Source organism: Aegilops tauschii, chromosome 3, assembly GCF_002575655.3.
Source record: "Aegilops tauschii subsp. strangulata cultivar AL8/78 chromosome 3, Aet v6.0, whole genome shotgun sequence".
Lineage (NCBI taxonomy): Eukaryota > Viridiplantae > Streptophyta > Magnoliopsida > Poales > Poaceae > Aegilops > Aegilops tauschii.
Genome location: NC_053037.3, coordinates 290,853,645 through 290,864,436, shown reverse-complemented (window position 1 = coordinate 290,864,436; position 10,792 = coordinate 290,853,645). Strand labels below are relative to the sequence as shown.

The 10,792-nt window shown below is 49.5% G+C and overlaps 1 long non-coding RNA gene across 1 annotated transcript; it reads left to right on the top strand.

Annotated features, from left to right (window-relative positions):
• The first annotated feature begins 512 nt into the window (after positions 1–512).
• LOC120976687 (uncharacterized) lies at positions 513–2,094 on the top strand. The gene is made up of 2 exons (XR_005772859.3): positions 513–1,183; positions 1,260–2,094. It is a non-coding gene; the product is annotated as an uncharacterized lncRNA (long non-coding RNA).
• The last annotated feature ends 8,698 nt before the right edge of the window (positions 2,095–10,792 follow it).

Genomic DNA, 10,792 nt, shown 5'->3' with positions numbered 1-10,792 from the left:
GGAACAAGGGTTCGCACCCCCTGTAACTTCAACACATATCCAGTCGACAAGCCTCAGCGGCACCGAGATGTAGGGCTTTAACCTCCTCCGAGAGGGGCCTGAACTCGTAAACTCGTGTGTACAACCTTGCCGTAGCTAGGGCACTGCCTCCTCCCACGTACCCCCTACTCTTAGTGTCAGACTCATTCCCACGATAGTCCTCATTGTATTTTGTGCCAAATTTTGACCATAAATTTAACTAACAAAATGTTCATGCATGTCACAAAAAATTATATCATTGAAAACTAGGTTCAAATACGAATCCAACCATGTAATTTTTGTTAACATGCATTACCATTTTATCATTCCCTAATAATAAAGCGGCTATCGCTTCTGCCCGCTCACCGTCTCGGCCTTTTCGTAAAAAAACCATGTGGTTTTTGGTAATTGAACCCGCAATCCCTTATTAAGTGGATCTGAGAAAACACTTCGTTTTTGCAAAAAAAAAAAAAAAACTCTATTAAACCAAAATAGCCAAACCAACCTGACCTCCTGCTCTGCTCTCTCCATCACCCGCTCGCTCGTCGAGATCAAAGGTGGCCGCGGCGGCTGAGCGGACGCGTGCGGGAGGAGCAGTTCCGTCCAGCCATGAGATCTGCGCCCGCCCGCCTCCCTCTGCCAATTCGGTGCCTCCCAGCAACAGAGAGCGAGAGAGATTTAGTAACTGACCATCATGCCGAGGGATGCAAGTAGCAACGGCACCAAGGTGCCCGTGACGGCGAGTGGGATGAGAAAGGGGCTACAGAGGCATCGGAGTTGGAGGCGTAGTGGCTGGGAAAAGAGCCAGCGGGAGACAGGGAGGCTCTCCGAAGGACACGACTGGCAGCGCGGTCGCGTGTGAGGCGGCCGGCTACAGGGGCATGCATGCGGCGCTCGAGCACTGGCGACGCCATGGTCTTCCGGCGAGGCGGGAAGAGCACATACATGAAGGGCCCGGGGGGCAAGCTGCCCGGTGGAGAGGCGAGGCGCAAAGGAGGTGGTCGTCGCCGGCGGCGGGGCCTGATGCGCGCGCTTGCCTGCAGCCAATGCAGACAGACGTAGCGGCCGTCCATGGCAGCGAGCGGCTCTGGGGGTGGTGACGGGGTTGGGTGGTTCAAGCGGTCGCTTCTGCAGCTACATGGGATTTCTTCATGACCATCAGCAGGTATGGGATTTCTTCATGACCATCAGCAGGTACGGGATTTCTTCAGGACCATGACTCAGACCATATCTGCATGCAGAGAACACATATGAACTTCTCCTGAGATTGTGACTCAGCTACATGGTAATCTACTGGTAAATTATAATTTTGGGGGATTCTGCATTGCGACTGAATGAAAACTGACAGTGAATGGATATGCGCTTAAAAGGCTGTAAAAACTGAGTGTCAGCATCAATGTAGACGTCCAGGAGTGATTTAGTAGGATGTCGAACCTAAACTACGGAAAACAAGCATCCGATGGAGAAGTGTTATTCTGAAAAATGGGTTCATGACTTCATATGCTAAATTGAAACCATGCATATTCAAATAGCAGGATTAGAGGTTTTTGTATTCAGAATCTGGAGTTTGTCCCGCATTGCATCATCAAGTAAAAGACTGTAGTTTGTACTCCTCATGTCTGTTGCACTTGCAGTGTCAGAGTTGGTAGCCATCCCCTGGACAGGCCGCCATGTATAGGGCGTGTTGGCGTGCTTGTGCAGACAATACGCGGATGTTAGCTGCGAGGTGGAGAAGGAAGACGCCATGGATGGATTTTGGTAGCTCTGATGAAATCAGTTTTAACTTAGTAAGTCATATGCTGATATTCATGTGACTGTGATCTCAAAAATAAAAGTTCATAGGAAAGGAACAGAAACCTTCCCTAAACATAGAGTTGTGTTGTACCTGTTCTGAGAAAGGTTTGTATAGTATGAAAATATGTTTCGAGATGAAACAAATTATGATTATTAGTCATGGCAGTTGTAGGAACAGCTAGAGTCAACTAGGTGTTGTAATGCTGGACTAAGGACGGACCTTGCTCGGAGAAATCAAAAAATTTGCGGCCCTCCATGGGATAATATATCCGACATGTTCCCATTGTGCTTTGCATAATTGTTCTTGGAAGCATACCAAGCAGGCCATATATTCAACAAACCTCTGAAATGATGCACTCTGTTGTTCTTAAAGACGCACCAGGTACATCTAAAAACCATTTTCTGTAATCATGGAACCGAGTTTGGAGCTGAAATGTTTGCAGTTTTCCACATACAAAAAAGGCAGAATTGTATGTATGGGCTTGTAACTATAAGCCTTCTTCTGTATAGAGATGTACACTACACACACAGACTATACAATTTATTAGAAGACAATTCTTCTACTTGCACCTCGTTGTTTTCTAGGAAGATTGTAATCTATATTGATCCTTTGCACACATCATAATTTTTTGTATCGAGCAGACAAATTTAAAGAGCGGTTGAATTTTGATTTGTACATTTTCTTATGAATAGACGATTCTCAATGGTACACTAAACTTTTCTTCCTATCGAAAAACGAAAAAGATAGAATTGAATGGAGCAAAGACAATAAGCTGCTAAGAACTCAGTAGAGCCAGTTGAAGGAGAAAGGAACCACGAAAAAGTTGAGAACCACATATAAGCGTGTGCTATAATACCGAGGGACGTGGGAGGAGCACGCATAATTTCTGCTGGACCTCAATGTGTGCCTCTCTGTTGTAGCCATACACAATTCGGGTGTTGTTTGGTCGTCCTGACGGATATTTCACTGGATATGTCGATTATCTCTCCCGTTGCAATGCACGGGCATATGTGCTAGTTAGTTAGATATATGGTCAAAATTTGGTACAAATTACAAAGGAGGCAAATAAACCAGGACGGAGGTAGTAATACTCAATCCTCTATTTCATTATTTAATTATATCATCTTATTCAAATTGTCTAGTTGGCATGCACGATACTAGATATGATACTCTAATTACAGGATTTCTTTATAAAGGTCATTTCGTTGAATTGGTTTTCAAGGTTATACAACTGCATTGCCCGGCCTCTGCATAACATAATGCACACAATCAACAAATCCAAACGATCGAAAAATAAACATTGTTTTGAAGCAAAAATAAATCAATCTAGTCTAGGGTGGGCAGATTGTATACGGAGATTACACCGTCATCTATGGAGGGAGAAAACCTCCCTGACCGTACGCTCCAGCCGTGTAGACGTCATTATACAAATGTCTCTGTCCTCTGGCTTCTACAGGATAGACCAAGTACGGAGCCAACACGTACATGCATGAATAACCTGCACAGACAAGAAACACATTTATTATTAAAAATGACATCATTCCTGGTAAGCCACAATGCCCAGCATAAGACAACCGCCCCCACAAGAATATGTGCAAAAAGTTATTTATCAATACCCTGCAACCAATTGCCGAACATGTTACGTGCACTACGTGGGGTACAAATTTGAAGCTACTTGAACTATGGCTCATACTGCACGAGCAAACTTACAAATAAGTGTCTAATAGACCCGTCATATTGGCAAAAGACACATGTCTTACTATCTTGCCTGTTACGTCGTCAAGTTATCTCTAATTAAGATGACCCCTCTGCTTAAAAACTAGAGGGATATCTTCACTCCTAGAGGTATTTTTAGCTTCCACAGTTTTTGTTATCAATGGGAACATCAATATGAGCCATTGCATCGTACAAGGACTTGACTGAGAAACTGCCGTTCTGATGCAGCTTCCATCGAAATTTGTCCGGCTCGCTTGTTAGCTGAATGTCCTCCAGACGAGAGAGTAATTCATTCCATGCTACCAGACGAGGGCCAAAGAGGTCCATACAAAAAGAAATATTGGGGTTTTCTTGTCCCAAAACTTGTTTGATCGTGACAAATTCATGTCTGACAATCCTGTACAAGTTAGGGTATTGCACCATAAACGGGGTGGCGCCTAGCCATCTTTCCGGAATCAAACCTGAGAAACATCCCTAACTAAGAAAGTACCAAATTGAAAAAATAATTCCTTGGCCTTCATGACACCATATAAAAAATGTGTCACCGAGTTTCCAATGAACTTTAGAAATGGCTTTGGACCCCATGTATTTGTTACGAATGATTTCCTACCACACTCCATTCTCCATGAGTAAATTGTAAACCCATTTACTCGGAAGAGAGATATTTTTAATCTCAACATCTTGAATTTCAAGGCCCCCTTTACTTTTAGGGCCGCATAATACAGTCCACCTAGCCAGCCAAAATTTCTTGGATTCATCATTGCATTGCCAAAAAATCTAGATCTAAGGTAATCTAGACGCTGAAGAAGCCCTTTCGATAAGTGGAAGAATGGCAACATGTATACAACCATATTGTTGAGGAAGAAATTGATCAAAATTAACCGCCCCTAATATGACAAGAGTTTGCCCTTCTAGTCCTCAAGTCTCTCTTCCATGTGCTTCCACTCCGATAATTAAACACCGATAGTGAATCGAAATGCCGAGATACCGAATTGGGAACTGCCCGAGCTAGCAGTCGAAAATGTTAGAAAATGGTGCAAGGTCATGCACCACCAAATTCAATTTTGATCTGTGTTTTTCTATCGCAAGTTACTATTTATGAAGTAGATCGATTGAATTGATAAGTCCCCTTGCATACCCCCTTGCGTCGCTCCCGCGAGTGACCGAGGGGGCGAACCCTAGCCGCCGCTGGGGCTAGTCCTCCTCCTCTAGATCCCTTCCTTGCCGCCACTGGTGTGTGCCACTGATCTGGTCGGCGTGGGCGGGGGCGGGGATTTCCCTTGTCCATGCTTGATGTCGCGCGACATGGGATGACGGTTTCGATGATGGCGTCATACCGATCCAAAGCACGGCGATGCGGCGGCTCCCGGCGGCGGCACTTGGCGGCGCGGGTGGAGATCTGTTGGGCGTGGCGTGGGTGTGGCTAGAGGATGGAGGTGGGCTGGGCATGGCCGATGGCGGTGGCAGCGTCCATCCCGGATCCGGTCTTGGCGTGGCAATGGTGACGGCTAGCTCGGATCCGGCCATGGTGGTGGCGGCGTCCCCTCCTCGGGGATGACGGGCCAGGTGGTGAGTCCTTGTGGCGAAAGATCTTGGGATCCCGTTTCTGGGCTCGTCGCAAGACACACGTGGCGGCCTGAGCTTCCTCCGGTGTCGACGGTGCTTGATGCGGGATCGCGGCGGCGGTTGCCGTTGTATGGGTGTCGATGTCAAAACCGGCGGATCTCAGGTAGGGGGTCCCAAGCTGTGCATCTTGGATCAATGGGGAACAAGGGACTAGGGACACGATGTTTACCTAGGTTCGGGCCCTCTCTAAGAGATAAAACCCTACGTCCTGCTTGATTATATTGCTTGTGTATATGAGGATTGCAGAGTTGATCTACCACAAGATCAGATGAACTAAATCATAGACTAGTAGGATGATGGTTGTTGTTCTCTCTACGGGCCTAACCCTCTGGTTTATATAGACACCAGGGGTACTAGAGTTACACATGGTCGGTTACAGGAAAAGGATAAACATGCCGATTCTTCTCATCTTGACTTGGAGGACACACCAAGGCACCAAAAAGCTTCCTGTTTGGATACAGGGTCTCCTCATAGTTCGGCCTCCTTGCGCTGGCAACACGGCCTAATAATCCGGCCCATAAGGGATAGGCCGGCAGGCCGAAGACCCCCAAATCCAGGACTCCCTCAGTAGCTCCCAAACTTTCCTTCAACGTCGGTGCTTCATTGTGTCTTGAGATCTTGATATGCTCGATGGCTCCGGCTTGTGGGGTGAGTTCCTCTCCCTCTTCCTATTCAGCACCACCTTTTTTATCCGGGTTCCCAGATCTATTTAAGCTAGAATCCGGCCATGTGCTAACCAGGTAGTGTTCGGAATTTGAATTGCAGATACTACTTAGCCTCGAAGGCCAACCGCCCGGGTGTGAGCGGTACCTTTGCCTGACAACTTTTTGCCTAAGAGTCACACCCGGTCATGTACATCGAACCATTGTAAATGCTAGATTCGCGGTTCGAGGCAGTGTCTCTATTGGCAAGTCCCGTTGAGGTGGAGATTGTGCCAATTTTTTAAGGGATATGATCAATGATTTTGGGTTATCCCATTCGCTCATAACGCCATGATTGCCATGGGAAACGGTGAGGCATGCAGCACAATAAGAGGACCTTTGGTATTACAGCTGCTTATAGAAGGGAAACAACCATCCTCATCTGTGCACGCCTTCTCCCTCCTCTAGCCATTGCTTTCCCCATCTACAGAGCTTCAGCACCCCGTTCTATTCGCCCTTAAGAAATCCTCCCCATCCTTTTCCTTAATCCGGTCATGGTCGGGTCTGGCGCGGGAGGCAAGTGGGAGGCCTCAACCATCACCAACAAAGATATCGAGGATCTGAAGCGCGCTGGCTACCTTCTGGCCGTTGTCGTTCACCAGGCCCCAGAAGAGGGCCAGGACATCCCCACACCGCGACCCGGTGAGAGGGTGGTGTTCGTCCCCCACTTTATCCGGGGACTGGGCTTCCCGCTCCACCCCTTCGTCTGAGGGCTGATGTTCTTTTATGGGCTAGATTTTCATGATCTAGCCCGAACTCTATTCTCCACATCTCAGCCTTCATCATCGTTTGCGTGGCCTTTCTCCGGATCCAGCCTCACTTTGTCTTATGACTGAAAGTTTTCAATGTCAAGCCAAAGATCGTTGACGGCCAACAAGCGGACTGCAGAGGGGGGGGGGCATGGTCAGCAAGCTCACCTATGTTGAGTGGTCGGAGGGTACGTTCATAGATACTGTCAGAGTTTGGTAGAAGGAGTGATTCTACATTACAGAACCCCACGACGCAGCCTGGGCAGCGGCCCCCGAATTCAAATCCAGACCGCCCACGAGGCTCACCTCGTGGACCAAAAAGAGCCTCGATTGGGGATTACCCAAAGAGGTGGAGCTGCTGCAGAAGCGTATCGTCAGCATAAAAAATGTGGGCGCCAAGCTGACCAACGTGATCGAGGTGATGCTCTGCCGCCGCCTCCTCCCTTGCCAGCAAAGGGTTGCCCCAATGTGGGCGTATAAGTCCGAAGACCCCGTCACCGTGCACCACTTCCACGGCACCACCCATGACAAGCTGTGGAAGATGCCTTTCAAACCTTAGAAGGATTAGCCAGCCGAAGAGGAGGATATCGGCCTTGACGCCGAACACCCCCCTAAGAAGGTAATAAATCTCTCCTAATTTCATCTTCAGATATTAGTTTTCTCAATAAGGGATCTGACTCCTTCCCCTTCCTTGCAGGGCTGGCTCGATAAAGCCATGCTGATGAACAGCCCGGCCCTGCAGCCCGAAGACCCATGGCCGGCCCTGTTAGAGGAGATGCTGATCGTGGCACCATACCAGGCGCCAGAAAGAAAAAAAGGAAGAAGAGCGAGATGAGGGAGACCAGAGAAGGTCTCCGCAATCGGGCACACCCGAACTCTAAGTCTGGGGAAACCCAAGCTCCCTCTGACCCTGGTGGGAAGCAGGATGAGGACGAGGAGAGTGGCTCCTCTTTGTGCAATGAAGAGGGCGGCATCCGAAGATGCCGAGGAGGAACAACCTCCTCGTGTCCCAAAGAAGCAGCGCAGGCCCAAGTTGGTCCTGCTCGATGACTGCTCGGATTCCGACAAGGAATCTGCAAAGTCCGAAGAGGTACCCAAGAGGAACCCCAGGGTCAAGCCCACTATGAAAAGGTATAGATCCGGACACTCCAAAGGTACTCATTTGACTTTGTCTATTGTTAACATGTTGTTTGTATTCATGTTACAGCCCACCGCGCGACCTCCCTACCGACCAACTCTCGAAGGGAAATTCTCCGCCAGCCAAACTGGTGGAGAGCGGAACCGCGTCATGCTCTACACCTCCCCCGGTTACTACAGAGACCGGGGAGGTGTTGTCCCGAAGGACTCCTCCCGGTCCAAACAGGGGGTGTGGAGGTGATGAAGTTATGGCCGAGGTCAACACCTCGGTCATCGAAGACTAAGAGGAGGGATCCCTTCTGGAAAATATGGAGGGGGAGTTCGGTCAACCCCAGGCCTCCCAAATGACATCTCCGGAGCCCGCAAGGCCCCCGGAGGCATCAATTCTGCCCTCCACCGAAGGAGGAGATAGGGCCCCGATGCCAGTGCCGAACACCGGCGATCGAGTTGCGGCTGGGTGGCTGGAAGCGATGGAGGAGGCCTTGTAGCTCTTCCATCATTGCGGAGCACCACGCCTTAACGGGCATGGTGTTACAAAGTATTCGGTCCGTTAACAGCGGACTGAAGGAAGCCTTCAGTGGCCTCCTGACGGGCTTCGAGGTAAGCCATGTAATGTTCCTTTCATAAAGCGGATTTTTGAACAAAGTTATACACTCCTTGTATATAGCAGCCCCCGAGATTTGTCAGGGTTGAAAAACCTGGTGGAGGATCGAAAAACCATTAAATCGGGAGTCTGAACTATGTGAGTTTTGTTTGTTATTGCAGGCCCCATCTCTGGCGGCGGCTGCTAATGCCGCGGCCCTAGATGAGATGAATCGGAAGCTTAAGAGCTCCGATGAGGAGATCTACCTCGTCAGAAAATGGTTTAACAAGGCGCAAGGTAGCCTGGTCGATACTTTACATTTCTCTTGTTGGTCAAAATATTCGGGATGATCCCTAAGCAAGAGTTGCTTGATTATGTTTGCAGCTACCGCCACGGAGGTCGAGGGCCTTAGGGCCGAACTGAAGAAGGCCAAGGAGGCGGCGACCGAACAAAAGATGGTGGCCGATCGAGCGACCGTGGAATACCAGACGGTGAAAACCGTGAGTGAGAAGCACGAGGACAGAGTGGCCGAAGTGCAACAAGAGCTACACGAACCACACATCTAGTTCGCGGCAAGCAGAACAGAGGAGCCTTCGGGTCCTTAATCCAGCACCAATCGCCCCTCCATTCCTTCCACTTGCCGCGCAGTTGCCCTGCAAGACAATCCCAATCTTCTCTCCTTCCCCGCGGAATCCATGATATATTCCCAAAAAGGGATTTGTCCTCAATGCGGGGGGTGTAAAAGTGGCGGAATAAACCCACGTTGGGAGCAACTCCCACAAAGTTCTTGTAGAAATGGGCAAACACCGCCATGCTTGTCATCGCGTTGGGCGTGAAATCCAGCAGGCGAAAACCAAAAGCATACATCATGGCGCAAAGGAAATCGGAGAAAGGGGGAGAAAGCCCGCAATAAAAGTAGGCGCGGAAAAAGGGATACGAATCCAATGGAATCTTGGGCCCATCAGGAAGAACGATTGGTTCTCCATGACCTTCGGTATTCCTCCCCCACATATAGGCATACCTTTTGATCAAGGTATTGCCATCTAGGTCTGACGGCGAGAAAACCACATTCTCCTGCCGCCACTGAACTAGTTCCTCTGCCTCTTTCTTCTTTTCCTCTACTTTTGGATCTTCGGGCTTGGCCTCCCGTTTTCCCTTTATGGCGCTATTCTTGCGCCCCATTTCCTTGAGCAGGTGGAAGGGAAGGATCTAGTGTGGTATGGAGAAGGATGGTGCCGGTGGAGGCAGTTTTCGTCGCAAGGAAGAAGATGAAGCGAGAGGGGCGAAGGGTGTGAATGAGCAGCGCTCCTTCCCATCTGCCCTATTTTACTGGGACCACGCGAGGGGGCAGGCTCTCCACTATTCCTCCTGCGAAACCGCCTTTAACAGGCGCACTACCCAGTAACTGCTGCAAACCCACGATTCCACGACCCATAATAAATGCTTGGGATGGACGTGTGGTTGATAGGTCAATAAAATCATCAATGCGTGGACAACGGATTTTTGCCATATGTCTATGCACTGTTTGGGCCTAACCTAATGGCGCCCGTGGCACGTATGGCTCAGGCCCGTGGGCTACTATCGGTGTACCCAAACAGGGGTATTTGTTTCCCCTTGACTGGTGCACAGACTTGTGTGGCCTCCCGGGCAAACTGCCCCTGCCGGGTACATCAAGCTCAAGAAGATCAAGTTGACCAGAGACCGCCTCAAGAAGCCTTCCCTTGCCGGGTAGGAGAGCCTAGCCGGGTTGAGGTTGCACCTGAAGGACAAGACCAGTTCACCCCAGCAAGGCTTCCCGGGCCGTCAAGCTCAGAACCCGCTAGGCCCCTTTGCTGGCAGGCCCCCAAGACGCCACCGCTCCACCTCACCGCCCTCAGGTCACTAATCGATGTGGTATCAAGCTCTCAAGTGGCTAGGTGGATCCTGTCAGGCACATGGCAGCATGGTGAAGAACCGATTAGCTTTGTTAACACCCGTCCAGATGGCGTATCACTCTAATAAGAAGAAGATGGATAAGCAACACAGCAGGCTTGCCGGGCGTCAACCTCAGCATGACACCTAGTGGTGCATTTAATGCACTTTATCCTAACTGCCAGAGTTAGGTATGATAGCACTGTTAGCTATCTAATCACATTAAAATGGCTATTTTGCCACTGTGGTCGCCCCTTAACATATAAAAGGAGGCCCGAGGCAACCTAGAAAGGGGTTCGAACATTCGATCCATCAACACTCGTATTAGCACAGCTGCTCCCCCTGCGGCACCCTTGTCGGGCCAGAGCACTCTGCTCCTTCGTGTTCCTCCAATGCAATCCACCACAGCATGAGTAGGGTTTTACACTGCAAAGCGGCCCAAACCTGAGTAAAAAGAGAGATGTCAATCGCCGCGCTGCCCTGGTGCCTCTGCACTTTGTGTAAATGTGACCGCCCCCTTGTCGAACCACAAAGGGGTAGCCCTGCCCCATAGGTG